Below are 27,094 nucleotides of genomic sequence, written 5' to 3'. Positions count from 1 at the left end.
TTAGTTCGCAGCTACTGTTTTTCGGCACGTTTAAGATTGTGGGACCCGCTCGTCACCGGCTCGTGGAGATTGTCGTACTTTTTGTCCTCGTACTCGACAACAGCTAATCGAGTGTCGGACCACATCAAGACCAACTGAACGGAAAAAAAAAATGAACGCACTCGCAAAAAAAGGGGTGCAACACAAGGACTTCCCAGGGGGTCACCCATCCTAGCACTACTCTCGCCCAAGCACGCTTAACCTCGGAGTTCTGATGGGATCCGGTGCATTAGTGCTGGTATGATCGCACCCAACAATAGCCTCGCACTTTATTCTTTCATAGCGTACGCTCCCGTGCGCAGGTTCTGATCCCCCACCCTTCACACAGGCATAACTTTTGATCCGGAAGGAGTTACGGGACCCACAGCATATCACCGCGAAGCTCTCGCCGAGCCCCACGTTCTGAGCTACGGGTACAGCCCGTGGCTACTCTGGGAAGCAAAAAGAGGCCGTTTCGAGCCATTTCGAACACTTTTAGTTCGCAGCTACTGTTTTTCGGCACGTTTAAGATTGTGGGACCCGCTCGTCACCGGCTCGTGGAGATTGTCGTACTTTTTGTCCTCGTACTCGACAACCACTAATCGAGTGTCGGACCACATCAAGACCAACTGAACGGAAAAAAAAATGAACGCACTCGCAAAAAAAGGGGTGCAACAGGGGGTCACCCATCCTAGTACTACTCTCGCCCAAGCACGCTTAACTTCGGAGCTCTGATGGGATCCGGTGCATTAGTGCTGGTATGATTGCACCCATCAATAGCCCCGCACTTTATTCTTTCATAGCGTACGCTCCCGTGCGCAGGTTCTGATCACCCACCCTCCAGACGGGTATAACTTTTGATCGGAAAGGGGTTACGGGACCCACAGCATATCACCGCGAAGCTCTTGCCGAGTCCCACGTGCTGAGCTACGGGTATAGCCCATGGCTACTCCGGGAAGCAAAAAGAGGCCGTTTCGAGCAATTTCGGACACTTTTAGTTCGCAGCTACTGTTTTTCGGCACGTTTAAGATTGTGGGACCCGCTCGTCACCGGCTCGTGGAGATTGTCGTACTTTTTGTCCTCGTACTCGACAACAGTTAATCGAGTGTCGGACCACATCAAGACCAACTGAACGGAAAAAAAAAAATGAACGCACTCGCAAAAAAAAGGGGTGCAACACAAGGACTTCCCAGGGGGTCACCCATCCTAGTACTACTCTCGCCCAGCACGCTTAACTTCGAAGTTCTGATGGGATCCGGTGCATTAGTGCTGGTATGATCGCACCCATCAATAGCCTCGCACTTTATTCTTTCATAGCATACGCTCCCGTGCGCAGGTTCTGATCCCCCACCCTTCACACATGCATAACTTTTGATCCGGAAGGAGTTACGGGACCCACAGCATATCACCGCGAAGCTCTCGCCGAGCCCCACGTTCTGAGCCACGTGTACAGCCCATGGCTACTCCGGGAAGCAAAAAGAGGCCGTTTCGAGCCATTTCGGACACTTTTAGTTCGCAGCTACTGTTTTTCGGCACGTTTAAGATTGTGGGACTCGCTCGTCACCGGCTCGTGGAGTTTGTCGTACTTTTTGTCCTCGTACTCGACAACAGCTATTCGAGTGTCGGACCACATCAAGACCAACTGAACGGAAAAAAAAATGAACGCACTCGCAAAAAAAAGGGGTGCAACAGGGGGTCACCCATCCTAGTACTACTCTCGCCCAAGCACGCTTAACTTCGGAGCTCTGATGGGATCCGGTGCATTAGTGCTGGTATGATCGCACCCATCAATAGCCCCGCACTTTATTCTTTCATAGCGTGCGCTCCCGTACGCAGGTTCTGATCACCCACCCTCCAGACGGGTATAACTTTTGATCGGGAAGGAGTTACGGGACCCACAGCATATCACCGCGAAGCTCTCGCCGAGTCCCACGTGCTGAGCTACGGGTATAGCCCGTGGCTACTCCGGGAAGCAAAAAGAGGACGTTTCGAGCAATTTCGGACACTTTTAGTTCGCAGCTACTGTTTTTCGGCACGTTTAAGATTGTGGGACCCGCTCGTCACCGGCTCGTGGAGATTGTCGTACTTTTTGTCCTCGTACTCGACAACCACTAATCGAGTGTCGGACCACATCAAGACCAACTGAACGGAAAAAAAAATGAACGCACTCGCAAAAAAAGGGGTGCAACAGGGGGTCACCCATCCTAGTACTACTCTCGCCCAAGCACGCTTAACTTCGGAGCTCTGATGGGATCCGGTGCATTAGTGCTGGTATGATCGCACCCATCAATAGCCCCGCACTTTATTCTTTCATAGCGTACGCTCCCGTACGCAGGTTCTGATCACCCACCCTCCAGACGGGTATAACTTTTGATCGGGAAGGAGTTACGGGACCCACAGCATATCACCGCGAAGCTCTCGCCGAGTCCCACGTGCTGAGCTACGGGTATAGCCCGTGGCTACTCCGGGAAGCAAAAAGAGGCCGTTTCGAGCAATTTCGGACACTTTTAGTTCGCAGCTACTGTTTTTCGGCACGTTTAAGATTGTGGGACCCGCTCGTCACCGGCTCGTGGAGATTGTCGTACATTTTGTCCTCGTACTCGACAACAGCTAATCGAGTGTCGGACCACATCAAGACCAAGTGAACGGAAAAAAAAATGAACGCACTCGCAAAAAAAGGGGTGCAACACAAGGACTTCCCAGGGGGTCACCCATCCTAGTACTACTCTCGCCCAAGCACGCTTAACTTCGAAGTTCTGATGGGATCCGGTGCATTAGGGCTAGTATGATCGCACCCATCAATAGCCTCGCACTTTATTCTTTCATAGCGTACGCTCCCGTGCGCAGGTTCTGATCCCCCACCCTCCAGACGGGTATAACTTTTGATCGGGAAGGAGTTACGGGACCCACAGCATATCACCGCGAAGCTCTCGCCGAGCCCCACGTTCTGAGCTACGGGTACAGCCCGTGGCTACTCTGGGAAGCAAAAAGAGGCCGTTTCGAGCCATTTCGAACACTTTTAGTTCGCAGCTACTGTTTTTCGGCACGTTTAAGATTGTGGGACCCGCTCGTCACCGGCTCGTGGTGATTGTCGTACTTTTTGTCCTCGTACTCGACAACCACTAATCGAGTGTCGGACCACATCAAGACCAACTGAACGGAAAAAAAAATGAACGCACTCGCAAAAAAAGGGGTGCAACAGGGGGTCACCCATCCTAGTACTACTCTCGCCCAAGCACGCTTAACTTCGGAGCTCTGATGGGATCCGGTGCATTAGTGCTGGTATGATTGCACCCATCAATAGCCCCGCACTTTATTCTTTCATAGCGTACGCTCCCGTGCGCAGGTTCTGATCACCCACCCTCCAGACGGGTATAACTTTTGATCGGGAAGGGGTTACGGGACCCACAGCATATCACCGCGAAGCTCTTGCCGAGTCCCACGTGCTGAGCTACGGGTATAGCCCGTGGCTACTCCGGGAAGCAAAAAGAGGCCGTTTCGAGCAATTTCGGACACTTTTAGTTCGCAGCTACTGTTTTTCGGCACGTTTAAGATTGTGGGACCCGCTCGTCACCGGCTCGTGGAGATTGTCGTACTTTTTGTCCTCGTACTCGACAACAGTTAATCGAGTGTCGGACCACATCAAGACCAACTGAACGGAAAAAAAAAAATGAACGCACTCGCAAAAAAAGGGGTGCAACACAAGGACTTCCCAGGGGGTCACCCATCCTAGTACTACTCTCGCCCAAGCACGCTTAACTTCGAAGTTCTGATGGGATCCGGTGCATTAGTGCTGGTATGATCGCACCCATCAATAGCCTCGCACTTTATTCTTTCATAGCATACGCTCCCGTGCGCAGGTTCTGATCCCCCACCCTTCACACATGCATAACTTTTGATCCGGAAGGAGTTACGGGACCCACAGCATATCACCGCGAAGCTCTCGCCGAGCCCCACGTTCTGAGCCACGTGTACAGCCCATGGCTACTCCGGGAAGCAAAAAGAGGCCGTTTCGAGCCATTTCGGACACTTTTAGTTCGCAGCTACTGTTTTTCGGCACGTTTAAGATTGTGGGACTCGCTCGTCACCGGCTCGTGGAGTTTGTCGTACTTTTTGTCCTCGTACTCGACAACAGCTATTCGAGTGTCGGACCACATCAAGACCAACTGAACGGAAAAAAAAATGAACGCACTCGCAAAAAAAAGGGGTGCAACAGGGGGTCACCCATCCTAGTACTACTCTCGCCCAAGCACGCTTAACTTCGGAGCTCTGATGGGATCCGGTGCATTAGTGCTGGTATGATCGCACCCATCAATAGCCCCGCACTTTATTCTTTCATAGCGTACGCTCCCGTACGCAGGTTCTGATCACCCACCCTCCAGACGGGTATAACTTTTGATCGGGAAGGAGTTACGGAACCCACAGCATATCACCGCGAAGCTCTCGCCGAGTCCCACGTGCTGAGCTACGGGTATAGCCCGTGGCTACTCCGGGAAGCAAAAAGAGGACGTTTCGAGCAATTTCGGACACTTTTAGTTCGCAGCTACTGTTTTTCGGCACGTTTAAGATTGTGGGACCCGCTCGTCACCGGCTCGTGGAGATTGTCGTACTTTTTGTCTTCGTACTCGACAACAGCTAATCGAGTGTCGGACCACATCAAGACCAACTGAACGGAAAAAAAAAATGAACGCACTCGCAAAAAAAGGGGTGCAACACAAGGACTTCCCAGGGGGTCACCCATCCTAGCACTACTCTCGCCCAAGCACGCTTAACCTCGGAGTTCTGATGGGATCCGGTGCATTAGTGCTGGTATGATCGCACCCAACAATAGCCTCGCACTTTATTCTTTCATAGCGTACGCTCCCGTGCGCAGGTTCTGATCCCCCACCCTTCACACAGGCATAACTTTTGATCCGGAAGGAGTTACGGGACCCACAGCATATCACCGCGAAGCTCTCGCCGAGCCCCACGTTCTGAGCCACGTGTACAGCCCATGGCTACTCCGGGAAGCAAAAAGAGGCCGTTTCGAGCCATTTCGGACACTTTTAGTTCGCAGCTACTGTTTTTCGGCACGTTTAAGATTGTGGGACTCGCTCGTCACCGGCTCGTGGAGTTTGTCGTACTTTTTGTCCTCGTACTCGACAACAGCTAATCGAGTGTCGGACCACATCAAGACCAAGTGAACGGAAAAAAAAATGAACGCACTCGCACAAAAAGGGGTGCAACACAAGGACTTCCCAGGGGGTCACCCATCCTAGTACTACTCTCACCCAAGCACGCTTAACTTCGAAGTTCTGATGGGATCCGGTGCATTAGGGCTGGTATGATCGCACCCATCAATAGCCTCGCACTTTATTCTTTCATAGCGTACGCTCCCGTGCGCAGGTTCTGATCCCCCACCCTCCAGACGGGTATAACTTTTGATCGGGAAGGAGTTACGGGACCCACAGCATATCACCGCGAAGCTCTCGCCGAGCCCCACGTTCTGACCTATGGGTACAGCCCGTGGCTACACTGGGAAGCAAAAAGAGGCCGTTTCGAGCCATTTCGAACACTTTTAGTTCGCAGCTACTGTTTTTCGGCACGTTTAAGATTGTGGGACCCGCTCGTCACCGGCTCGTGGAGATTGTCGTACTTTTTGTCCTCGTACTCGACAACCACTAATCGAGTGTCGGACCACATCAAGACCAACTGAACGGAAAAAAAAATGAACGCACTCGCAAAAAAAGGGGTGCAACAGGGGGTCACTCATCCTAGTACTACTCTCGCCCAAGCACGCTTAAATTCGGAGCTCTGATGGGATCCGGTGCATTAGTGCTGGTATGATTGCACCCATCAATAGCCCCGCACTTTATTCTTTCATAGCGTACGCTCCCGTGCGCAGGTTCTGATCACCCACCCTCCAGACGGGTATAACTTTTGATCGGGAAGGAGTTACGGGACCCACAGCATATCACCGCGAAGCTCTTGCCGAGTCCCACGTGCTGAGCTACGGGTATAGCCCGTGGCTACTCCGGGAAGCAAAAAGAGGCCGTTTCGAGCAATTTCGGACACTTTTAGTTCGCAGCTACTGTTTTTCGGCACGTTTAAGATTGTGGGACCCGCTCGTCACCGGCTCGTGGAGATTGTCGTACTTTTTGTCCTCGTACTCGACAACAGCTAATCGAGTGTCGGACCACATCAAGACCAACTGAACGGAAAAAAAAAATGAACGCACTCGCAAAAAAATGGGTGCAACACAAGGACTTCCCAGGGAGTCACCCATCCTAGTACTACTCTCGCCCAAGCACGCTTAACTTCGAAGTTCTGATGGGATCCGGTGCATTAGTGCTGGTATGATCGCACCCATCAATAGCCTCGCACTTTATTCTTTCATAGCATACGCTCCCGTGCGCAGGTTCTGATCCCCCACCCTTCACACATGCATAACTTTTGATCCGGAAGGAGTTACGGGACCCACAGTATATCACCGCGAAGCTCTCGCCGAGCGCCACGTTCTGAGCCACGTGTACAGCCCATGGCTACTCCGGGAAGCAAAAAGAGGCCGTTTCGAGCCATTTCGGACACTTTTAGTTCGCAGCTACTGTTTTTCGGCACGTTTAAGATTGTGGGACTCGCTCGTCACCGGCTCGTGGAGATTGTCGTACTTTTTGTCCTCGTACTCGACAACCACTAATCGAGTGTCGGACCACATCAAGACCAACTGAACGGAAAAAAAAATGAACGCACTCGCAAAAAAAGGGGTGCAACAGGGGGTCACTCATCCTAGTACTACTCTCGCCCAAGCACGCTTAAATTCGGAGCTCTGATGGGATCCGGTGCATTAGTGCTGGTATGATTGCACCCATCAATAGCCCCGCACTTTATTCTTTCATAGCGTACGCTCCCGTGCGCAGGTTCTGATCACCCACCCTCCAGACGGGTATAACTTTTGATCGGGAAGGAGTTACGGGACCCACAGCATATCACCGCGAAGCTCTTGCCGAGTCCCACGTGCTGAGCTACGGGTATAGCCCGTGGCTACTCCGGGAAGCAAAAAGAGGCCGTTTCGAGCAATTTCGGACACTTTTAGTTCGCAGCTACTGTTTTTCGGCACGTTTAAGATTGTGGGACCCGCTCGTCACCGGCTCGTGGAGATTGTCGTACTTTTTGTCCTCGTACTCGACAACAGCTAATCGAGTGTCGGACCACATCAAGACCAACTGAACGGAAAAAAAAAATGAACGCACTCGCAAAAAAATGGGTGCAACACAAGGACTTCCCAGGGAGTCACCCATCCTAGTACTACTCTCGCCCAAGCACGCTTAACTTCGAAGTTCTGATGGGATCCGGTGCATTAGTGCTGGTATGATCGCACCCATCAATAGCCTCGCACTTTATTCTTTCATAGCATACGCTCCCGTGCGCAGGTTCTGATCCCCCACCCTTCACACATGCATAACTTTTGATCCGGAAGGAGTTACGGGACCCACAGTATATCACCGCGAAGCTCTCGCCGAGCCCCACGTTCTGAGCCACGTGTACAGCCCATGGCTACTCCGGGAAGCAAAAAGAGGCCGTTTCGAGCCATTTCGGACACTTTTAGTTCGCAGCTACTGTTTTTCGGCACGTTTAAGATTGTGGGACTCGCTCGTCACCGGCTCGTGGAGTTTGTCGTACTTTTTGTCCTCGTACTCGACAACAGCTAATCGAGTGTCGGACCACATCAAGACCAAGTGAACGGAAAAAAAAATGAACGCACTCGCAAAAAAAGGGGTGCAACACAAGGACTTCCCAGGGGGTCACCCATCCTAGCACTACTCTCGCCCAAGCACGCTTAACTTCGAAGTTCTGATGGGATCCGGTGCATTAGGGCTGGTATGATCGCACCCATCAATAGCCTCGCACTTTATTCTTTCATAGCGTACGCTCCCGTGCGCAGGTTCTGATCCCCCACCCTCCAGACGGGTATAACTTTTGATCGGGAAGGAGTTACGGGACCCACAGCATATCACCGCGAAGCTCTCGCCGAGCCCCACGTTCTGAGCTACGGGTACAGCCCGTGGCTACTCTGGGAAGCAAAAAGAGGCCGTTTCGAGCCATTTCGAACACTTTTAGTTCGCAGCTACTGTTTTTCGGCACGTTTAAGATTGTGGGACCCGCTCGTCACCGGCTCGTGTAGATTGTCGTACTTTTTGTCCTCGTACTCGACAACCACTAATCGAGTGTCGGACCACATCAAGACCAACTGAACGGAAAAAAAAATGAACGCACTCGCAAAAAAAGGGGTGCAACAGGGGGTCACCCATCCTAGTACTACTCTCGCCCAAGCACGCTTAACTTCGGAGCTCTGATGGGATCCGGTGCATTAGTGCTGGTATGATCGCACCCATCAATAGCCCCGCACTTTATTCTTTCATAGCGTACGCTCCCGTACGCAGGTTCTGATCACCCACCCTCCAGACGGGTATAACTTTTGATCGGGAAGGAGTTACGGGACCCACAGCATATCACCGCGAAGCTCTCGCCGAGTCCCACGTGCTGAGCTACGGGTATAGCCCGTGGCTACTCCGGGAAGCAAAAAGAGGACGTTTCGAGCAATTTCGGACACTTTTAGTTCGCAGCTACTGTTTTCCGGCACGTTTAAGATTGTGGGACCCGCTCGTCACCGGCTCGTGGAGATTGTCGTACTTTTTGTCCTCGTACTCGACAACAGCTAATCGAGTGTCGGACCACATCAAGACCAACTGAACGGAAAAAAAAAATGAACGCACTCGCAAAAAAAGGGGTGCAACACAAGGACTTCCCAGGGGGTCACCCATCCTAGCACTACTCTCGCCCAAGCACGCTTAACCTCGGAGTTCTGATGGGATCCGGTGCATTAGTGCTGGTATGATCGCACCCAACAATAGCCTCGCACTTTATTCTTTCATAGCGTACGCTCCCGTGCGCAGGTTCTGATCCCCCACCCTTCACACAGGCATAACTTTTGATCCGGAAGGAGTTACGGGACCCACAGCATATCACCGCGAAGCTCTCGCCGAGCCCCACGTTCTGAGCCACGTGTACAGCCCATGGATACTCCGGGAAGCAAAAAGAGGCCGTTTCGAGCCATTTCGGACACTTTTAGTTCGCAGCTACTGTTTTTCGGCACGTTTAAGATTGTGGGACTCGCTCGTCACCGGCTCGTGGAGTTTGTCGTACTTTTTGTCCTCGTACTCGACAACAGCTAATCGAGTGTCAGACCACATCAAGACCAAGTGAACGGAAAAAAAAATGAACGCACTCGCAAAAAAAGGGGTGCAACACAAGGACTTCCCAGGGGGTCACCCATTCTAGTACTACTCTCGCCCAAGCACACTTAACTTCGAAGTTCTGATGGGATCCGGTGCATTAGGGCTAGTATGATCGCACCCATCAATAGCCTCGCACTTTATTCTTTCATAGCGTACGCTCCCGTGCGCAGGTTCTGATCCCCCACCCTCCAGACGGGTATAACTTTTGATCGGGAAGGAGTTACGGGACCCACAGCATATCACCGCGAAGCTCTCGCCGAGCCCCACGTTCTGAGCTACGGGTACAGCCCGTCGCTACTCTGGGAAGCAAAAAGAGGCCGTTTCGAGCCATTTCGAACACTTTTAGTTCGCAGCTACTGTTTTTCGGCACGTTTAAGATTGTGGGACCCGCTCGTCACCGGCTCGTGGAGATTGTCGTACTTTTTGTCCTCGTACTCGACAACCACTAATCGAGTGTCGGACCACATCAAGACCAACTGAACGGAAAAAAAAATGAACGCACTCGCAAAAAAAGGGGTGCAACAGGGGGTCACCCATCCTAGTACTACTCTCGCCCAAGCACGCTTAACTTCGGAGCTCTGATGGGATCCGGTGCATTAGTGCTGGTATGATTGCACCCATCAATAGCCCCGCACTTTATTCTTTCATAGCGTACGCTCCCGTGCGCAGGTTCTGATCACCCACCCTCCAGACGGGTATAACTTTTGATCGGGAAGGAGTTACGGGACCCACAGCATATCACCGCGAAGCTCTTGCCGAGTCCCACGTGCTGAGCTACGGGTATAGCCCGTGGCTACTCCGGGAAGCAAAAAGAGGCCGTTTCGAGCAATTTCGGACACTTTTAGTTCGCAGCTACTGTTTTTCGGCACGTTTAAGATTGTGGGACCCGCTCGTCACCGGCTCGTGGAGATTGTCGTACTTTTTGTCCTCGTACTCGACAACAGTTAATCGAGTGTCGGACCACATCAAGACCAACTGAACGGAAAAAAAAAATGAACGCACTCGCAAAAAAAAGGGGTGCAACACAAGGACTTCCCAGGGGGTCACCCATCCTAGTACTACTCTCGCCCAAGCACGCTTAACTTCGAAGTTCTGATGGGATCCGGTGCATTAGTGCTGGTATGATCGCACCCATCAATAGCCACGCACTTTATTCTTTCATAGCATACGCTCCCGTGCGCAGGTTCTGATCCCCCACCCTTCACACATGCATAACTTTTGATCCGGAAGGAGTTACGGGACCCACAGCATATCACCGCGAAGCTCTCGCCGAGCCCCACGTTCTGAGCCACGTGTACAGCCCATGGCTACTCCGGGAAGCAAAAAGAGGCCGTTTCGAGCCATTTCGGACACTTTTAGTTCGCAGCTACTGTTTTTCGGCACGTTTAAGATTGTGGGACTCGCTCGTCACCGGCTCGTGGAGTTTGTCGTACTTTTTGTCCTCGTACTCGACAACAGCTATTCGAGTGTCGGACCACATCAAGACCAACTGAACGGAAAAAAAAATGAACGCACTCGCAAAAAAAAGGGGTGCAACAGGGGGTCACCCATCCTAGTACTACTCTCGCCCAAGCACGCTTAACTTCGGAGCTCTGATGGGATCCGGTGCATTAGTGCTGGTATGATCGCACCCATCAATAGCCCCGCACTTTATTCTTTCATAGCGTACGCTCCCGTACGCAGGTTCTGATCACCCACCCTCCAGACGGGTATAACTTTTGATCGGGAAGGAGTTACGGGACCCACAGCATATCACCGCGAAGCTCTCGCCGAGTCCCACGTGCTGAGCTACGGGTATAGCCCGTGGCTACTCCGGGAAGCAAAAAGAGGACGTTTCGAGCAATTTCGGACACTTTTAGTTCGCAGCTACTGTTTTTCGGCACGTTTAAGATTGTGGGACCCGCTCGTCACCGGCTCGTGGAGATTGTCGTACTTTTTGTCTTCGTACTCGACAACAGCTAATCGAGTGTCGGACCACATCAAGACCAACTGAACGGAAAAAAAAAATGAACGCACTCGCAAAAAAAGGGGTGCAACACAAGGACTTCCCAGGGGGTCACCCATCCTAGCACTACTCTCGCCCAAGCACGCTTAACCTCGGAGTTCTGATGGGATCCGGTGCATTAGTGCTGGTATGATCGCACCCAACAATAGCCTCGCACTTTATTCTTTCATAGCGTACGCTCCCGTGCGCAGGTTCTGATCCCCCACCCTTCACACAGGCATAACTTTTGATCCGGAAGGAGTTACGGGACCCACAGCATATCACCGCGAAGCTCTCGCCGAGCCCCACGTTCTGAGCCACGTGTACAGCCCATGGCTACTCCGGGAAGCAAAAAGAGGCCGTTTCGAGCCATTTCGGACACTTTTAGTTCGCAGCTACTGTTTTTCGGCACGTTTAAGATTGTGGGACTCGCTCGTCACCGGCTCGTGGAGTTTGTCGTACTTTTTGTCCTCGTACTCGACAACAGCTAATCGAGTGTCGGACCACATCAAGACCAAGTGAACGGAAAAAAAAATGAACGCACTCGCACAAAAAGGGGTGCAACACAAGGACTTCCCAGGGGGTCACCCATCCTAGTACTACTCTCGCCCAAGCATGCTTAACTTCGAAGTTCTGATGGGATCCGGTGCATTAGGGCTGGTATGATCGCACCCATCAATAGCCTCGCACTTTATTCTTTCATAGCGTACGCTCCCGTGCGCAGGTTCTGATCCCCCACCCTCCAGACGGGTATAACTTTTGATCGGGAAGGAGTTACGGGACCCACAGCATATCACCGCGAAGCTCTCGCCGAGCCCCACGTTCTGAGCTACGGGTACAGCCCGTGGCTACACTGGGAAGCAAAAAGAGGCCGTTTCGAGCCATTTTGAACACTTTTAGTTCGCAGCTACTGTTTTTCGGCACGTTTAAGATTGTGGGACCCGCTCGTCACCGGCTCGTGGAGATTGTCGTACTTTTTGTCCTCGTACTCGACAACCACTAATCGAGTGTCGGACCACATCAAGACCAACTGAACGGAAAAAAAAATGAACGCACTCGCAAAAAAAGGGGTGCAACAGGGGGTCACCCATCCTAGTACTACTCTCGCCCAAGCACGCTTAACTTCGGAGCTCTGATGGGATCCGGTGCATTAGTGCTGGTATGATTGCACCCATCAATAGCCCCGCACTTTATTCTTTCATAGCGTACGCTCCCGTGCGCAGGTTCTGATCACCCACCCTCCAGACGGGTATAACTTTTGATCGGGAAGGAGTTACGGGACCCACAGCATATCACCGCGAAGCTCTTGCCGAGTCCCACGTGCTGAGCTACGGGGATAGCCCGTGGCTACTCCGGGAAGCAAAAAGAGGCCGTTTCGAGCAATTTCGGACACTTTTAGTTCGCAGCTACTGTTTTTCGGCACGTTTAAGATTGTGGGACCCGCTCGTCACCGGCTCGTGGAGATTGTCGTACTTTTTGTCCTCGTACTTGACAACAGCTAATCGAGTGTCGGACCACATCAAGACCAACTGAACGGAAAAAAAAAATGAACGCACTCGCAAAAAAATGGGTGCAACACAAGGACTTCCCAGGGGGTCACCCATCCTAGTACTACTCTCGCCCAAGCACGCTTAACTTCGAAGTTCTGATGGGATCCGGTGCATTAGTGCTGGTATGATCGCACCCATCAATAGCCTCGCACTTTATTCTTTCATAGCATACGCTCCCGTGCGCAGGTTCTGATCCCCCACCCTTCACACATGCATAACTTTTGATCCGGAAGGAGTTACGGGACCCACAGTATATCACCGCGAAGCTCTCGCCGAGCCCCACGTTCTGAGCCACGTGTACAGCCCATGGCTACTCCGGGAAGCAAAAAGAGGCCGTTTCAAGCCATTTCGGACACTTTTAGTTCGCAGCTACTGTTTTTCGGCACGTTTAAGATTGTGGGACTCGCTCGTCACCGGCTCGTGGAGTTTGTCGTACTTTTTGTCCTCGTACTCGACAACAGCTAATCGAGTGTCGGACCACATCAAGACCAAGTGAACGGAAAAAAAAATGAACGCACTCGCAAAAAAAGGGGTGCAACACAAGGACTTCCCAGGGGGTCACCCATCCTAGCACTACTCTCGCCCAAGCACGCTTAACTTCGAAGTTCTGTTGGGATCCGGTGCATTAGGGCTGGTATGATCGCACCCATCAATAGCCTCGCACTTTATTCTTTCATAGCGTACGCTCCCGTGCGCAGGTTCTGATCCCCCACCCTCTAGACGGGTATAACTTTTGATCGGGAAGGAGTTACGGGACCCACAGCATATCACCGCGAAGCTCTCGCCGAGTCCCACGTGCTGAGCTACGGGTATAGCCCGTGGCTACTCCGGGAAGCAAAAAGAGGACGTTTCGAGCAATTTCGGACACTTTTAGTTCGCAGCTACTATTTTTCGGCACGTTTAAGATTGTGGGACCCGCTCGTCACCGGCTCGTGGAGATTGTCGTACTTTTTGTCCTCGTACTCGACAACAGCTAATCGAGTGTCGGACCACATCAAGACCAACTGAACGGAAAAAAAAAATGAACGCACTCGCAAAAAAAGGGGTGCAACACAAGGACTTCCCAGGGGGTCACCCATCCTAGCACTACTCTCGCCCAAGCACGCTTAACCTCGGAGTTCTGATGGGATCCGGTGCATTAGTGCTGGTATGATCGCACCCAACAATAGCCTCGCACTTTATTCTTTCATAGCGTACGCTCCCGTGCGCAGGTTCTGATCCCCCACCCTTCACACAGCCATAACTTTTGATCCGGAAGGAGTTACGGGACCCACAGAATATCACCGCGAAGCTCTCGCCGAGCCCCACGTTCTGAGCCACGTGTACAGCCCATGGCTACTCCGGGAAGCAAAAAGAAGCCGTTTCGAGCCATTTCGGACACTTTTAGTTCGCAGCTACTGTTTTTCGGCACGTTTAAGATTGTGGGACTCGCTCGTCACCGGCTCGTGGAGTTTGTCGTACTTTTTGTCCTCGTACTCGACAACAGCTAATCGAGTGTCGGACCACATGAAGACCAAGTGAACGGAAAAAAAAATGAACGCACTCGCAAAAAAAGGGGTGCAACACAAGGACTTCCCAGGGGGTCACCCATCCTAGTACTACTCTCGCCCAAGCACGCTTAACTTCGAAGTTCTGATGGGATCCGGTGCATTAGGGCTAGTATGATCGCACCCATCAATAGCCTCGCACTTTATTCTTTCATAGCGTACGCTCCCGTGCGCAGGTTCTGATCCCCCACCCTCCAGACGGGTATAACTTTTGATCGGGAAGGAGTTACGGGACCCACAGCATATCACCGCGAAGCTCTCGCCGAGCCCCACGTTCTGAGCTACGGGTACAGCCCGTGGCTACTCTGGGAAGCAAAAAGAGGCCGTTTCGAGCCATTTCGAACACTTTTAGTTCGCAGCTACTGTTTTTCGGCACGTTTAAGATTGTGGGACCCGCTCGTCACCGGCTCGTGGAGATTGTCGTACTTTTTGTCCTCGTACTCGACAACCACTAATCGAGTGTCGGACCACATCAAGACCAACTGAACGGAAAAAAAAATGAACGCACTCGCAAAAAAAGGGGTGCAACAGGGGGTCACCCATCCTAGTACTACTCTCGCCCAAGCACGCTTAACTTCGGAGCTCTGATGGGATCCGGTGCATTAGTGCTGGTATGATTGCACCCATTAATAGCCCCGCACTTTATTCTTTCATAGCGTACGCTCCCGTGCGCAGGTTCTGATCACCCACCCTCCAGACGGGTATAACTTTTGATCGGGACGGAGTTACGGGACCCACAGCATATCACCGCGAAGCTCTTGCCGAGTCCCACGTGCTGAGCTACGGGTATAGCCCGTGGCTACTCCGGGAAGCAAAAAGAGGCCGTTTCGAGCAATTTCGGACACTTTTAGTTCGCAGCTACTGTTTTTCGGCACGTTTAAGATTGTGGGACCCGCTCGTCACCGGCTCGTGGAGATTGTCGTATTTTTTGTCCTCGTACTCGACAACAGTTAATCGAGTGTCGGACCACATCAAGACCAACTGAACGGAAAAAAAAAAATGAACGCACTCGCAAAAAAATGGGTGCAACACAAGGACTTCCCAGGGGGTCACCCATCCTAGTACTACTCTCGCCCAAGCACGCTTAACTTCGAAGTTCTGATGGGATCCGGTGCATTAGTGCTGGTATGATCGCACCCATCAATAGCCTCGCACTTTATTCTTTCATAGCATACGCTCCCGTGCGCAGGTTCTGATCCCCCACCCTTCACACATGCATAACTTTTGATCCGGAAGGAGTTACGGGACCCACAGTATATCACCGCGAAGCTCTCGCCGAGCCCCACGTTCTGAGCCACGTGTACAGCCCATGGCTACTCCGGGAAGCAAAAAGAGGCCGTTTCAAGCCATTTCGGACACTTTTAGTTCGCAGCTACTGTTTTTCGGCACGTTTAAGATTGTGGGACTCGCTCGTCACCGGCTCGTGGAGTTTGTCGTACTTTTTGTCCTCGTACTCGACAACAGCTAATCGAGTGTCGGACCACATCAAGACCAAGTGAACGGAAAAAAAAATGAACGCACTCGCAAAAAAAGGGGTGCAACACAAGGACTTCCCAGGGGGTCACCCATCCTAGCACTACTCTCGCCCAAGCACGCTTAACTTCGAAGTTCTGTTGGGATCCGGTGCATTAGGGCTGGTATGATCGCACCCATCAATAGCCTCGCACTTTATTCTTTCATAGCGTACGCTCCCGTGCGCAGGTTCTGATCCCCCACCCTCTAGACGGGTATAACTTTTGATCGGTAAGGAGTTACGGGACCCACAGCATATCACCGCGAAGCTCTCGCCGAGTCCCACGTGCTGAGCTACGGGTATAGCCCGTGGCTACTCCGGGAAGCAAAAAGAGGACGTTTCGAGCAATTTCGGACACTTTTAGTTCGCAGCTACTATTTTTCGGCACGTTTAAGATTGTGGGACCCGCTCGTCACCGGCTCGTGGAGATTGTCGTACTTTTTGTCCTCGTACTCGACAACAGCTAATCGAGTGTCGGACCACATCAAGACCAACTGAACGGAAAAAAAAAATGAACGCACTCGCAAAAAAAGGGGTGCAACACAAGGACTTCCCAGGGGGTCACCCATCCTAGCACTACTCTCGCCCAAGCACGCTTAACCTCGGAGTTCTGATGGGATCCGGTGCATTAGTGCTGGTATGATCGCACCCAACAATAGCCTCGCACTTTATTCTTTCATAGCGTACGCTCCCGTGCGCAGGTTCTGATCCCCCACCCTTCACACAGCCATAACTTTTGATCCGGAAGGAGTTACGGGACCCACAGAATATCACCGCGAAGCTCTCGCCGAGCCCCACGTTCTGAGCCACGTGTACAGCCCATGGCTACTCCGGGAAGCAAAAAGAAGCCGTTTCGAGCCATTTCGGACACTTTTAGTTCGCAGCTACTGTTTTTCGGCACGTTTAAGATTGTGGGACTCGCTCGTCACCGGCTCGTGGAGTTTGTCGTACTTTTTGTCCTCGTACTCGACAACAGCTAATCGAGTGTCGGACCACATCAAGACCAAGTGAACGGAAAAAAAAATGAACGCACTCGCAAAAAAAGGGGTGCAACACAAGGACTTCCCAGGGGGTCACCCATCCTAGTACTACTCTCGCCCAAGCACGCTTAACTTCGAAGTTCTGATGGGATCCGGTGCATTAGGGCTAGTATGATCGCACCCATCAATAGCCTCGCACTTTATTCTTTCATAGCGTACGCTCCCGTGCGCAGGTTCTGATCCCCCACCCTCCAGACGGGTATAACTTTTGATCGGGAAGGAGTTACGGGACCCACAGCATATCACCGCGAAGCTCTCGCCGAGCCCCACGTTCTGAGCTACGGGTACAGCCCGTGGCTACTCTGGGAAGCAAAAAGAGGCCGTTTCGAGCCATTTCGAACACTTTTAGTTCGCAGCTACTGTTTTTCGGCACGTTTAAGATTGTGGGACCCGCTCGTCACCGGCTCGTGGAGATTGTCGTACTTTTTGTCCTCGTACTCGACAACCACTAATCGAGTGTCGGACCACATCAAGACCAACTGAACGGAAAAAAAAATGAACGCACTCGCAAAAAAAGGGGTGCAACAGGGGGTCACCCATCCTAGTACTACTCTCGCCCAAGCACGCTTAACTTCGAAGCTCTGATGGGATCCGGTGCATTAGTGCTGGTATGATTGCACCCATTAATAGCCCCGCACTTTATTCTTTCATAGCGTACGCTCCCGTGCGCAGGTTCTGATCACCCACCCTCCAGACGGGTATAACTTTTGATCGGGACGGAGTTACGGGACCCACAGCATATCACCGCGAAGCTCTTGCCGAGTCCCACGTGCTGAGCTACGGGTATAGCCCGTGGCTACTCCGGGAAGCAAAAAGAGGCCGTTTCAAGCCATTTCGGACACTTTTAGTTCGCAGCTACTGTTTTTCGGCACGTTTAAGATTGTGGGACTCGCTCGTCACCGGCTCGTGGAGTTTGTCGTACTTTTTGTCCTCGTACTCGACAACAGCTAATCGAGTGTCGGACCACATCAAGACCAAGTGAACGGAAAAAAAAATGAACGCACTCGCAAAAAAAGGGGTGCAACACAAGGACTTCCCAGGGGGTCACCCATCCTAGTACTACTCTCGCCCAAGCACGCTTAACTTCGAAGTTCTGATGGGATCCGGTGCATTAGGGCTAGTATGATCGCACCCATCAATAGCCTCGCACTTTATTCTTTCATAGCGTACGCTCCCGTGCGCAGGTTCTGATCCCCCACCCTCCAGACGGGTATAACTTTTGATCGGGAAGGAGTTACGGGACCCACAGCATATCACCGCGAAGCTCTCGCCGAGCCCCACGTTCTGAGCTACGGGTACAGCCCGTGGCTACTCTGGGAAGCAAAAAGAGGCCGTTTCGAGCCATTTCGAACACTTTTAGTTCGCAGCTACTGTTTTTCGGCACGTTTAAGATTGTGGGACCCGCTCGTCACCGGCTCGTGGAGATTGTCGTACTTTTTGTCCTCGTACTCGACAACCACTAATCGAGTGTCGGACCACATCAAGACCAACTGAACGGAAAAAAAAATGAACGCACTCGCAAAAAAAGGGGTGCAACAGGGGTCACCCATCCTAGTACTACTCTCGCCCAAGCACGCTTAACTTCGAAGCTCTGATGGGATCCGGTGCATTAGTGCTGGTATGATTGCACCCATTAATAGCCCCGCACTTTATTCTTTCATAGCGTACGCTCCCGTGCGCAGGTTCTGATCACCCACCCTCCAGACGGGTATAACTTTTGATCGGGACGGAGTTACGGGACCCACAGCATATCACCGCGAAGCTCTTGCCGAGTCCCACGTGCTGAGCTACGGGTATAGCCCGTGGCTACTCCGGGAAGCAAAAAGAGGCCGTTTCAAGCCATTTCGGACACTTTTAGTTCGCAGCTACTGTTTTTCGGCACGTTTAAGATTGTGGGACTCGCTCGTCACCGGCTCGTGGAGTTTGTCGTACTTTTTGTCCTCGTACTCGACAACAGCTAATCGAGTGTCGGACCACATCAAGACCAAGTGAACGGAAAAAAAAATGAACGCACTCGCAAAAAAAGGGGTGCAACACAAGGACTTCCCAGGGGGTCACCCATCCTAGCACTACTCTCGCCCAAGCACGCTTAACTTCGAAGTTCTGTTGGGATCCGGTGCATTAGGGCTGGTATGATCGCACCCATCAATAGCCTCGCACTTTATTCTTTCATAGCGTACGCTCCCGTGCGCAGGTTCTGATCCCCCACCCTCTAGACGGGTATAACTTTTGATCGGTAAGGAGTTACGGGACCCACAGCATATCACCGCGAAGCTCTCGCCGAGTCCCACGTGCTGAGCTACGGGTATAGCCCGTGGCTACTCCGGGAAGCAAAAAGAGGACGTTTCGAGCAATTTCGGACACTTTTAGTTCGCAGCTACTATTTTTCGGCACGTTTAAGATTGTGGGACCCGCTCGTCACCGGCTCGTGGAGATTGTCGTACTTTTTGTCCTCGTACTCGACAACAGCTAATCGAGTGTCGGACCACATCAAGACCAACTGAACGGAAAAAAAAAATGAACGCACTCGCAAAAAAAGGGGTGCAACACAAGGACTTCCCAGGGGGTCACCCATCCTAGCACTACTCTCGCCCAAGCACGCTTAACTTCGGAGCTCTGATGGGATCCGGTGCATTAGTGCTGGTATGATTGCACCCATTAATAGCCCCGCACTTTATTCTTTCATAGCGTACGCTCCCGTGCGCAGGTTCTGATCACCCACCCTCCAGACGGGTATAACTTTTGATCGGGACGGAGTTACGGGACCCACAGCATATCACCGCGAAGCTCTTGCCGAGTCCCACGTGCTGAGCTACGGGTATAGCCCGTGGCTACTCCGGGAAGCAAAAAGAGGCCGTTTCGAGCAATTTCGGACACTTTTAGTTCGCAGCTACTGTTTTTCGGCACGTTTAAGATTGTGGGACCCGCTCGTCACCGGCTCGTGGAGATTGTCGTATTTTTTGTCCTCGTACTCGACAACAGTTAATCGAGTGTCGGACCACATCAAGACCAACTGAACGGAAAAAAAAAAATGAACGCACTCGCAAAAAAATGGGTGCAACACAAGGACTTCCCAGGGGGTCACCCATCCTAGTACTACTCTCGCCCAAGCACGCTTAACTTCGAAGTTCTGATGGGATCCGGTGCATTAGTGCTGGTATGATCGCACCCATCAATAGCCTCGCACTTTATTCTTTCATAGCATACGCTCCCGTGCGCAGGTTCTGATCCCCCACCCTTCACACATGCATAACTTTTGATCCGGAAGGAGTTACGGGACCCACAGTATATCACCGCGAAGCTCTCGCCGAGCCCCACGTTCTGAGCCACGTGTACAGCCCATGGCTACTCCGGGAAGCAAAAAGAGGCCGTTTCAAGCCATTTCGGACACTTTTAGTTCGCAGCTACTGTTTTTCGGCACGTTTAAGATTGTGGGACTCGCTCGTCACCGGCTCGTGGAGTTTGTCGTACTTTTTGTCCTCGTACTCGACAACAGCTAATCGAGTGTCGGACCACATCAAGACCAAGTGAACGGAAAAAAAAATGAACGCACTCGCAAAAAAAGGGGTGCAACACAAGGACTTCCCAGGGGGTCACCCATCCTAGCACTACTCTCGCCCAAGCACGCTTAACTTCGAAGTTCTGTTGGGATCCGGTGCATTAGGGCTGGTATGATCGCACCCATCAATAGCCTCGCACTTTATTCTTTCATAGCGTACGCTCCCGTGCGCAGGTTCTGATCCCCCACCCTCTAGACGGGTATAACTTTTGATCGGTAAGGAGTTACGGGACCCACAGCATATCACCGCGAAGCTCTCGCCGAGTCCCACGTGCTGAGCTACGGGTATAGCCCGTGGCTACTCCGGGAAGCAAAAAGAGGACGTTTCGAGCAATTTCGGACACTTTTAGTTCGCAGCTACTATTTTTCGGCACGTTTAAGATTGTGGGACCCGCTCGTCACCGGCTCGTGGAGATTGTCGTACTTTTTGTCCTCGTACTCGACAACAGCTAATCGAGTGTCGGACCACATCAAGACCAACTGAACGGAAAAAAAAAATGAACGCACTCGCAAAAAAAGGGGTGCAACACAAGGACTTCCCAGGGGGTCACCCATCCTAGCACTACTCTCGCCCAAGCACGCTTAACCTCGGAGTTCTGATGGGATCCGGTGCATTAGTGCTGGTATGATCGCACCCAACAATAGCCTCGCACTTTATTCTTTCATAGCGTACGCTCCCGTGCGCAGGTTCTGATCCCCCACCCTTCACACAGCCATAACTTTTGATCCGGAAGGAGTTACGGGACCCACAGAATATCACCGCGAAGCTCTCGCCGAGCCCCACGTTCTGAGCCACGTGTACAGCCCATGGCTACTCCGGGAAGCAAAAAGAAGCCGTTTCGAGCCATTTCGGACACTTTTAGTTCGCAGCTACTGTTTTTCGGCACGTTTAAGATTGTGGGACTCGCTCGTCACCGGCTCGTGGAGTTTGTCGTACTTTTTGTCCTCGTACTCGACAACAGCTAATCGAGTGTCGGACCACATCAAGACCAAGTGAACGGAAAAAAAAATGAACGCACTCGCAAAAAAAGGGGTGCAACACAAGGACTTCCCAGGGGGTCACCCATCCTAGTACTACTCTCGCCCAAGCACGCTTAACTTCGAAGTTCTGATGGGATCCGGTGCATTAGGGCTAGTATGATCGCACCCATCAATAGCCTCGCACTTTATTCTTTCATAGCGTACGCTCCCGTGCGCAGGTTCTGATCCCCCACCCTCCAGACGGGTATAACTTTTGATCGGGAAGGAGTTACGGGACCCACAGCATATCACCGCGAAGCTCTCGCCGAGCCCCACGTTCTGAGCTACGGGTACAGCCCGTGGCTACTCTGGGAAGCAAAAAGAGGCCGTTTCGAGCCATTTCGAACACTTTTAGTTCGCAGCTACTGTTTTTCGGCACGTTTAAGATTGTGGGACCCGCTCGTCACCGGCTCGTGGAGATTGTCGTACTTTTTGTCCTCGTACTCGACAACCACTAATCGAGTGTCGGACCACATCAAGACCAACTGAACGGAAAAAAAAATGAACGCACTCGCAAAAAAAGGGGTGCAACAGGGGGTCACCCATCCTAGTACTACTCTCGCCCAAGCACGCTTAACTTCGAAGCTCTGATGGGATCCGGTGCATTAGTGCTGGTATGATTGCACCCATTAATAGCCCCGCACTTTATTCTTTCATAGCGTACGCTCCCGTGCGCAGGTTCTGATCACCCACCCTCCAGACGGGTATAACTTTTGATCGGGACGGAGTTACGGGACCCACAGCATATCACCGCGAAGCTCTTGCCGAGTCCCACGTGCTGAGCTACGGGTATAGCCCGTGGCTACTCCGGGAAGCAAAAAGAGGCCGTTTCGAGCAATTTCGGACACTTTTAGTTCGCAGCTACTGTTTTTCGGCACGTTTAAGATTGTGGGACCCGCTCGTCACCGGCTCGTGGAGATTGTCGTATTTTTTGTCCTCGTACTCGACAACAGTTAATCGAGTGTCGGACCACATCAAGACCAACTGAACGGAAAAAAAAAAATGAACGCACTCGCAAAAAAAGGGGTGCAACACAAGGACTTCCCAGGGGGTCACCCATCCTAGCACTACTCTCGCCCAAGCACGCTTAACCTCGGAGTTCTGATGGGATCCGGTGCATTAGTGCTGGTATGATCGCACCCAACAATAGCCTCGCACTTTATTCTTTCATAGCGTACGCTCCCGTGCGCAGGTTCTGATCCCCCACCCTTCACACAGGCATAACTTTTGATCCGGAAGGAGTTACGGGACCCACAGCATATCACCGCGAAGCTCTCGCCGAGCCCCACGTTCTGAGCCACGTGTACAGCCCATGGCTACTCCGGGAAGCAAAAAGAGGCCGTTTCGAGCCATTTCGGACACTTTTAGTTCGCAGCTACTGTTTTTCGGCACGTTTAAGATTGTGGGACTCGCTCGTCACCGGCTCGTGGAGTTTGTCGTACTTTTTGTCCTCGTACTCGACAACAGCTAATCGAGTGTCGGACCACATCAAGACCAACTGAACGGAAAAAAAAATGAACGCACTCGCAAAAAAAGGGGTGCAACACAAGGACTTCCCAGAGGGTCACCCATCCTAGTACTACTCTCGCCCAAGCACGCTTAACTTCGAAGTTCTGATGGGATCCGGTGCATTAGGGCTAGTATGATCGCACCCATCAATAGCCTCGCACTTTATTCTTTCATAGCGTACGCTCCCGTGCGCAGGTTCTGATCCCCCACCCTCCAGACGGGTATAACTTTTGATCGGGAAGGAGTTACGGGACCCACAGCATATCACCGCGAAGCTCTTGCCGAGTCCCACGTGCTGAGCTACGGGTATAGCCCGTGGCTACTCCGGGAAGCAAAAAGAGGCCGTTTCGAGCAATTTCGGACACTTTTAGTTCGCAGCTACTGTTTTTCGGCACGTTTAAGATTGTGGGACCCGCTCGTCACCGGCTCGTGGAGATTGTCGTACTTTTTGTCCTCGTACTCGACAACAGTTAATCGAGTGTCGGACCACATCAAGACCAACTGAACGGAAAAAAAAAAATGAACGCACTCGCACAAAAAGGGGTGCAACACAAGGACTTCCCAGGGGGTCACCCATCCTAGTACTACTCTCGCCCAAGCATGCTTAACTTCGAAGTTCTGATGGGATCCGGTGCATTAGGGCTGGTATGATCGCACCCAACAATAGCCTCGCACTTTATTCTTTCATAGCGTACGCTCCCGTGCGCAGGTTCTGATCCCCCACCCTCCAGACGGGTATAACTTTTGATCGGGAAGGAGTTACGGGACCCACAGCATATCACCGCGAAGCTCTCGCCGAGCCCCACGTTCTGAGCTACGGGTACAGCCCGTGGCTACACTGGGAAGCAAAAAGAGGCCGTTTCGAGCCATTTCGAACACTTTTAGTTCGCAGCTACTGTTTTTCGGCACGTTTAAGATTGTGGGACCCGCTCGTCACCGGCTCGTGGAGATTGTCGTACTTTTTGTCCTCGTACTCGACAACCACTAATCGAGTATCGGACCACATCAAGACCAACTGAACGGAAAAAAAAATGAACGCACTCGCAAAAAAAGGGGTGCAACAGGGGGTCACCCATCCTAGTACTACTCTCGCCCAAGCACGCTTAACTTCGGAGCTCTGATGGGATCCGGTGCATTAGTGCTGGTATGATTGCACCCATCAATAGCCCCGCACTTTATTCTATCATAGCGTACGCTCCCGTGCGCAGGTTCTGATCACCCACCCTCCAGACGGGTATAACTTTTGATCGGGAAGGAGTTACGGGACCCACAGCATATCACCGCGAAGCTCTTGCCGAGTCCCACGTGCTGAGCTACGGGTATAGCCAGTGGCTACTCCGGGAAGCAAAAAGAGGCCGTTTCGAGCAATTTCGGACACTTTTAGTTCGCAGCTACTGTTTTTCGGCACGTTTAAGATTGTGGGACCCGCTCGTCACCGGCTCGTGGAGATTGTCGTACTTTTTGTCCTCGTACTTGACAACAGCTAATCGAGTGTCGGACCACATCAAGACCAACTGAACGGAAAAAAAAAAATGAACGCACTCGCAAAAAAATGGGTGCAACACAAGGGCTTCCCAGGGGGTCACCCATCCTAGTACTACTCTCGCCCAAGCACGCTTAACTTCGAAGTTCTGATGGGATCCGGTGCATTAGTGCTGGTATGATCGCACCCATCAATAGCCTCGCACTTTATTCTTTAATAGCATACGCTCCCGTGCGCAGGTTCTGATCCCCCACCCTTCACACATGCATAACTTTTGATCCGGAAGGAGTTACGGGACCCACAGTATATCACCGCGAAGCTCTCGCCGAGCCCCACGTTCTGAGCCACGTGTACAGCCCATGGCTACTCCGGGAAGCAAAAAGAGGCCGTTTCAAGCCATTTCGGACACTTTTAGTTCGCAGCTACTGTTTTTCGGCACGTTTAAGATTGTGGGACTCGCTCGTCACCGGCTCGTGGAGTTTGTCGTACTTTTTGTCCTCGTACTCGACAACAGCTAATCGAGTGTCGGACCACATCAAGACCAAGTGAACGGAAAAAAAAATGAACGCACTCGCAAAAAAAGGGGTGCAACACAAGGACTTCCCAGGGGGTCACCCATCCTAGCACTACTCTCGCCCAAGCACGCTTAACTTCGAAGTTCTGTTGGGATCCGGTGCATTAGGGCTGGTATGATCGCACCCATCAATAGCCTCGCACTTTATTCTTTCATAGCGTACGCTCCCGTGCGCAGGTTCTGATCCCCCACCCTCCAGACGGGTATAACTTTTGATCGGGAAGGAGTTACGGGACCCACAGCATATCACCGCGAAGCTCTCGCCGAGCCCCACGTTCTGAGCTACGGGTACAGCCCGTGGCTACTCTGGGAAGCAAAAAGAGGCCGTTTCGAGCCATTTCGAACACTTTTAGTTCGCAGCTACTGTTTTTCGGCACGTTTAAGATTGTGGGACCCGCTCGTCACCGGCTCGTGGAGATTGTCGTACTTTTTGTCCTCGTACTCGACAACCACTAATCGAGTGTCGGACCACATCAAGACCAACTGAACGGAAAAAAAAATGAACGCACTCGCAAAAAAAGGGGTGCAACAGGGGGTCACCCATCCTAGTACTACTCTCGCCCAAGCACGCTTAACTTCGAAGCTCTGATGGGATCCGGTGCATTAGTGCTGGTATGATTGCACCCATTAATAGCCCCGCACTTTATTCTTTCATAGCGTACGCTCCCGTGCGCAGGTTCTGATCACCCACCCTCCAGACGGGTATAACTTTTGATCGGGACGGAGTTACGGGACCCACAGCATATCACCGCGAAGCTCTTGCCGAGTCCCACGTGCTGAGCTACGGGTATAGCCCGTGGCTACTCCGGGAAGCAAAAAGAGGCCGTTTCGAGCAATTTCGGACACTTTTAGTTCGCAGCTACTGTTTTTCGGCACGTTTAAGATTGTGGGACCCGCTCGTCACCGGCTCGTGGAGATTGTCGTATTTTTTGTCCTCGTACTCGACAACAGTTAATCGAGTGTCGGACCACATCAAGACCAACTGAACGGAAAAAAAAAAATGAACGCACTCGCAAAAAAAGGGGTGCAACACAAGGACTTCCCAGGGGGTCACCCATCCTAGCACTACTCTCGCCCAAGCACGCTTAACCTCGGAGTTCTGATGGGATCCGGTGCATTAGTGCTGGTATGATCGCACCCAACAATAGCCTCGCACTTTATTCTTTCATAGCGTACGCTCCCGTGCGCAGGTTCTGATCCCCCACCCTTCACACAGGCATAACTTTTGATCCGGAAGGAGTTACGGGACCCACAGCATATCACCGCGAAGCTCTCGCCGAGCCCCACGTTCTGAGCCACGTGTACAGCCCATGGCTACTCCGGGAAGCAAAAAGAGGCCGTTTCGAGCCATTTCGGACACTTTTAGTTCGCAGCTACTGTTTTTCGGCACGTTTAAGATTGTGGGACTCGCTCGTCACCGGCTCGTGGAGTTTGTCGTACTTTTTGTCCTCGTACTCGACAACAGCTAATCGAGTGTCGGACCACATCAAGACCAACTGAACGGAAAAAAAAATGAACGCACTCGCAAAAAAAGGGGTGCAACACAAGGACTTCCCAGAGGGTCACCCATCCTAGTACTACTCTCGCCCAAGCACGCTTAACTTCGAAGTTCTGATGGGATCCGGTGCATTAGGGCTAGTATGATCGCACCCATCAATAGCCTCGCACTTTATTCTTTCATAGCGTACGCTCCCGTGCGCAGGTTCTGATCCCCCACCCTCCAGACGGGTATAACTTTTGATCGGGAAGGAGTTACGGGACCCACAGCATATCACCGCGAAGCTCTTGCCGAGTCCCACGTGCTGAGCTACGGGTATAGCCCGTGGCTACTCCGGGAAGCAAAAAGAGGCCGTTTCGAGCAATTTCGGACACTTTTAGTTCGCAGCTACTGTTTTTCGGCACGTTTAAGATTGTGGGACCCGCTCGTCACCGGCTCGTGGAGATTGTCGTACTTTTTGTCCTCGTACTCGACAACAGTTAATCGAGTGTCGGACCACATCAAGACCAACTGAACGGAAAAAA

At 52.0% G+C, this 27,094-nt stretch overlaps 30 non-coding genes and 17 pseudogenes across 30 annotated transcripts; all 47 read right to left on the bottom strand.

Annotated features, from left to right (window-relative positions):
* Positions 1–172: 172 nt before the first annotated feature.
* On the bottom strand, positions 173–291 carry LOC148924938 (5S ribosomal RNA). The gene has a single exon (XR_016131409.1). It is a non-coding gene; the product is annotated as a 5S ribosomal RNA (ribosomal RNA).
* A 393-nt stretch (positions 292–684) lies between these two features.
* LOC148924937 (5S ribosomal RNA) lies at positions 685–790 on the bottom strand (annotated as a pseudogene).
* Positions 791–1,186: 396 nt separating this feature from the next.
* On the bottom strand, positions 1,187–1,304 carry LOC148924936 (5S ribosomal RNA). The gene has a single exon (XR_016131602.1). It is a non-coding gene; the product is annotated as a 5S ribosomal RNA (ribosomal RNA).
* Positions 1,305–1,698: 394 nt separating this feature from the next.
* LOC148924935 (5S ribosomal RNA) lies at positions 1,699–1,804 on the bottom strand (annotated as a pseudogene).
* A 393-nt stretch (positions 1,805–2,197) lies between these two features.
* On the bottom strand, positions 2,198–2,303 carry LOC148924934 (5S ribosomal RNA; annotated as a pseudogene).
* Positions 2,304–2,696: 393 nt separating this feature from the next.
* On the bottom strand, positions 2,697–2,815 carry LOC148924933 (5S ribosomal RNA). Its single transcript, XR_016131585.1, has one exon. It is a non-coding gene; the product is annotated as a 5S ribosomal RNA (ribosomal RNA).
* A 393-nt stretch (positions 2,816–3,208) lies between these two features.
* On the bottom strand, positions 3,209–3,314 carry LOC148924932 (5S ribosomal RNA; annotated as a pseudogene).
* Positions 3,315–3,709: 395 nt separating this feature from the next.
* LOC148924931 (5S ribosomal RNA) lies at positions 3,710–3,828 on the bottom strand. The gene has a single exon (XR_016132197.1). It is a non-coding gene; the product is annotated as a 5S ribosomal RNA (ribosomal RNA).
* A 394-nt stretch (positions 3,829–4,222) lies between these two features.
* Positions 4,223–4,328, bottom strand: LOC148924930 (5S ribosomal RNA; annotated as a pseudogene).
* Positions 4,329–4,722: 394 nt separating this feature from the next.
* On the bottom strand, positions 4,723–4,841 carry LOC148924929 (5S ribosomal RNA). The gene has a single exon (XR_016131407.1). It is a non-coding gene; the product is annotated as a 5S ribosomal RNA (ribosomal RNA).
* Positions 4,842–5,234: 393 nt separating this feature from the next.
* Positions 5,235–5,353, bottom strand: LOC148924928 (5S ribosomal RNA). Its single transcript, XR_016131606.1, has one exon. It is a non-coding gene; the product is annotated as a 5S ribosomal RNA (ribosomal RNA).
* Positions 5,354–6,246: 893 nt separating this feature from the next.
* Positions 6,247–6,365, bottom strand: LOC148924927 (5S ribosomal RNA). The gene has a single exon (XR_016131350.1). It is a non-coding gene; the product is annotated as a 5S ribosomal RNA (ribosomal RNA).
* Positions 6,366–7,258: 893 nt separating this feature from the next.
* LOC148924926 (5S ribosomal RNA) lies at positions 7,259–7,377 on the bottom strand. Its single transcript, XR_016131349.1, has one exon. It is a non-coding gene; the product is annotated as a 5S ribosomal RNA (ribosomal RNA).
* Positions 7,378–7,770: 393 nt separating this feature from the next.
* LOC148924925 (5S ribosomal RNA) lies at positions 7,771–7,889 on the bottom strand. Its single transcript, XR_016131710.1, has one exon. It is a non-coding gene; the product is annotated as a 5S ribosomal RNA (ribosomal RNA).
* A 393-nt stretch (positions 7,890–8,282) lies between these two features.
* LOC148924924 (5S ribosomal RNA) lies at positions 8,283–8,388 on the bottom strand (annotated as a pseudogene).
* Positions 8,389–8,782: 394 nt separating this feature from the next.
* Positions 8,783–8,901, bottom strand: LOC148924923 (5S ribosomal RNA). The gene has a single exon (XR_016131406.1). It is a non-coding gene; the product is annotated as a 5S ribosomal RNA (ribosomal RNA).
* Positions 8,902–9,294: 393 nt separating this feature from the next.
* Positions 9,295–9,413, bottom strand: LOC148924922 (5S ribosomal RNA; annotated as a pseudogene).
* A 393-nt stretch (positions 9,414–9,806) lies between these two features.
* Positions 9,807–9,912, bottom strand: LOC148924921 (5S ribosomal RNA; annotated as a pseudogene).
* Positions 9,913–10,307: 395 nt separating this feature from the next.
* Positions 10,308–10,426, bottom strand: LOC148924920 (5S ribosomal RNA). Its single transcript, XR_016132196.1, has one exon. It is a non-coding gene; the product is annotated as a 5S ribosomal RNA (ribosomal RNA).
* Positions 10,427–10,820: 394 nt separating this feature from the next.
* On the bottom strand, positions 10,821–10,926 carry LOC148924919 (5S ribosomal RNA; annotated as a pseudogene).
* A 394-nt stretch (positions 10,927–11,320) lies between these two features.
* On the bottom strand, positions 11,321–11,439 carry LOC148924918 (5S ribosomal RNA). Its single transcript, XR_016131405.1, has one exon. It is a non-coding gene; the product is annotated as a 5S ribosomal RNA (ribosomal RNA).
* A 393-nt stretch (positions 11,440–11,832) lies between these two features.
* Positions 11,833–11,951, bottom strand: LOC148924917 (5S ribosomal RNA). Its single transcript, XR_016131665.1, has one exon. It is a non-coding gene; the product is annotated as a 5S ribosomal RNA (ribosomal RNA).
* A 393-nt stretch (positions 11,952–12,344) lies between these two features.
* On the bottom strand, positions 12,345–12,450 carry LOC148924916 (5S ribosomal RNA; annotated as a pseudogene).
* A 394-nt stretch (positions 12,451–12,844) lies between these two features.
* On the bottom strand, positions 12,845–12,963 carry LOC148924915 (5S ribosomal RNA). The gene has a single exon (XR_016131045.1). It is a non-coding gene; the product is annotated as a 5S ribosomal RNA (ribosomal RNA).
* Positions 12,964–13,356: 393 nt separating this feature from the next.
* Positions 13,357–13,475, bottom strand: LOC148924914 (5S ribosomal RNA; annotated as a pseudogene).
* A 394-nt stretch (positions 13,476–13,869) lies between these two features.
* Positions 13,870–13,988, bottom strand: LOC148924913 (5S ribosomal RNA). The gene has a single exon (XR_016131404.1). It is a non-coding gene; the product is annotated as a 5S ribosomal RNA (ribosomal RNA).
* Positions 13,989–14,381: 393 nt separating this feature from the next.
* LOC148924912 (5S ribosomal RNA) lies at positions 14,382–14,500 on the bottom strand. The gene has a single exon (XR_016131584.1). It is a non-coding gene; the product is annotated as a 5S ribosomal RNA (ribosomal RNA).
* A 393-nt stretch (positions 14,501–14,893) lies between these two features.
* Positions 14,894–14,999, bottom strand: LOC148924911 (5S ribosomal RNA; annotated as a pseudogene).
* A 395-nt stretch (positions 15,000–15,394) lies between these two features.
* On the bottom strand, positions 15,395–15,513 carry LOC148924910 (5S ribosomal RNA). Its single transcript, XR_016131044.1, has one exon. It is a non-coding gene; the product is annotated as a 5S ribosomal RNA (ribosomal RNA).
* Positions 15,514–15,906: 393 nt separating this feature from the next.
* LOC148924909 (5S ribosomal RNA) lies at positions 15,907–16,025 on the bottom strand (annotated as a pseudogene).
* A 394-nt stretch (positions 16,026–16,419) lies between these two features.
* LOC148924908 (5S ribosomal RNA) lies at positions 16,420–16,538 on the bottom strand. Its single transcript, XR_016131403.1, has one exon. It is a non-coding gene; the product is annotated as a 5S ribosomal RNA (ribosomal RNA).
* Positions 16,539–16,931: 393 nt separating this feature from the next.
* On the bottom strand, positions 16,932–17,050 carry LOC148924907 (5S ribosomal RNA). Its single transcript, XR_016131583.1, has one exon. It is a non-coding gene; the product is annotated as a 5S ribosomal RNA (ribosomal RNA).
* Positions 17,051–17,942: 892 nt separating this feature from the next.
* On the bottom strand, positions 17,943–18,061 carry LOC148924906 (5S ribosomal RNA). The gene has a single exon (XR_016131582.1). It is a non-coding gene; the product is annotated as a 5S ribosomal RNA (ribosomal RNA).
* An 891-nt stretch (positions 18,062–18,952) lies between these two features.
* LOC148924905 (5S ribosomal RNA) lies at positions 18,953–19,071 on the bottom strand (annotated as a pseudogene).
* A 394-nt stretch (positions 19,072–19,465) lies between these two features.
* LOC148924904 (5S ribosomal RNA) lies at positions 19,466–19,584 on the bottom strand. The gene has a single exon (XR_016131426.1). It is a non-coding gene; the product is annotated as a 5S ribosomal RNA (ribosomal RNA).
* A 395-nt stretch (positions 19,585–19,979) lies between these two features.
* LOC148924903 (5S ribosomal RNA) lies at positions 19,980–20,098 on the bottom strand. Its single transcript, XR_016131042.1, has one exon. It is a non-coding gene; the product is annotated as a 5S ribosomal RNA (ribosomal RNA).
* A 393-nt stretch (positions 20,099–20,491) lies between these two features.
* Positions 20,492–20,610, bottom strand: LOC148924902 (5S ribosomal RNA; annotated as a pseudogene).
* Positions 20,611–21,004: 394 nt separating this feature from the next.
* Positions 21,005–21,123, bottom strand: LOC148924901 (5S ribosomal RNA). The gene has a single exon (XR_016131402.1). It is a non-coding gene; the product is annotated as a 5S ribosomal RNA (ribosomal RNA).
* A 393-nt stretch (positions 21,124–21,516) lies between these two features.
* On the bottom strand, positions 21,517–21,635 carry LOC148924900 (5S ribosomal RNA). The gene has a single exon (XR_016131581.1). It is a non-coding gene; the product is annotated as a 5S ribosomal RNA (ribosomal RNA).
* Positions 21,636–22,529: 894 nt separating this feature from the next.
* LOC148924899 (5S ribosomal RNA) lies at positions 22,530–22,648 on the bottom strand. Its single transcript, XR_016131401.1, has one exon. It is a non-coding gene; the product is annotated as a 5S ribosomal RNA (ribosomal RNA).
* Positions 22,649–23,041: 393 nt separating this feature from the next.
* LOC148924898 (5S ribosomal RNA) lies at positions 23,042–23,160 on the bottom strand. Its single transcript, XR_016131650.1, has one exon. It is a non-coding gene; the product is annotated as a 5S ribosomal RNA (ribosomal RNA).
* Positions 23,161–23,555: 395 nt separating this feature from the next.
* Positions 23,556–23,674, bottom strand: LOC148924897 (5S ribosomal RNA). Its single transcript, XR_016131664.1, has one exon. It is a non-coding gene; the product is annotated as a 5S ribosomal RNA (ribosomal RNA).
* A 393-nt stretch (positions 23,675–24,067) lies between these two features.
* Positions 24,068–24,173, bottom strand: LOC148924896 (5S ribosomal RNA; annotated as a pseudogene).
* A 395-nt stretch (positions 24,174–24,568) lies between these two features.
* On the bottom strand, positions 24,569–24,687 carry LOC148924895 (5S ribosomal RNA). Its single transcript, XR_016131051.1, has one exon. It is a non-coding gene; the product is annotated as a 5S ribosomal RNA (ribosomal RNA).
* Positions 24,688–25,080: 393 nt separating this feature from the next.
* LOC148924894 (5S ribosomal RNA) lies at positions 25,081–25,199 on the bottom strand (annotated as a pseudogene).
* An 894-nt stretch (positions 25,200–26,093) lies between these two features.
* Positions 26,094–26,212, bottom strand: LOC148924893 (5S ribosomal RNA). The gene has a single exon (XR_016131400.1). It is a non-coding gene; the product is annotated as a 5S ribosomal RNA (ribosomal RNA).
* Positions 26,213–26,605: 393 nt separating this feature from the next.
* LOC148924892 (5S ribosomal RNA) lies at positions 26,606–26,724 on the bottom strand. Its single transcript, XR_016131649.1, has one exon. It is a non-coding gene; the product is annotated as a 5S ribosomal RNA (ribosomal RNA).
* Positions 26,725–27,094: the final 370 nt, after the last annotated feature.

This window comes from Salvia hispanica, chromosome 5 (genome assembly GCF_029641045.1).
Source record: "Salvia hispanica isolate PSC_SH4W2 chromosome 5, Shi_PSC_v1, whole genome shotgun sequence".
Classification (NCBI taxonomy): domain Eukaryota; kingdom Viridiplantae; phylum Streptophyta; class Magnoliopsida; order Lamiales; family Lamiaceae; genus Salvia; species Salvia hispanica.
Note: the sequence above shows the minus strand (reverse complement) of the source record. Positions and strands in the feature narration are given on the sequence as shown.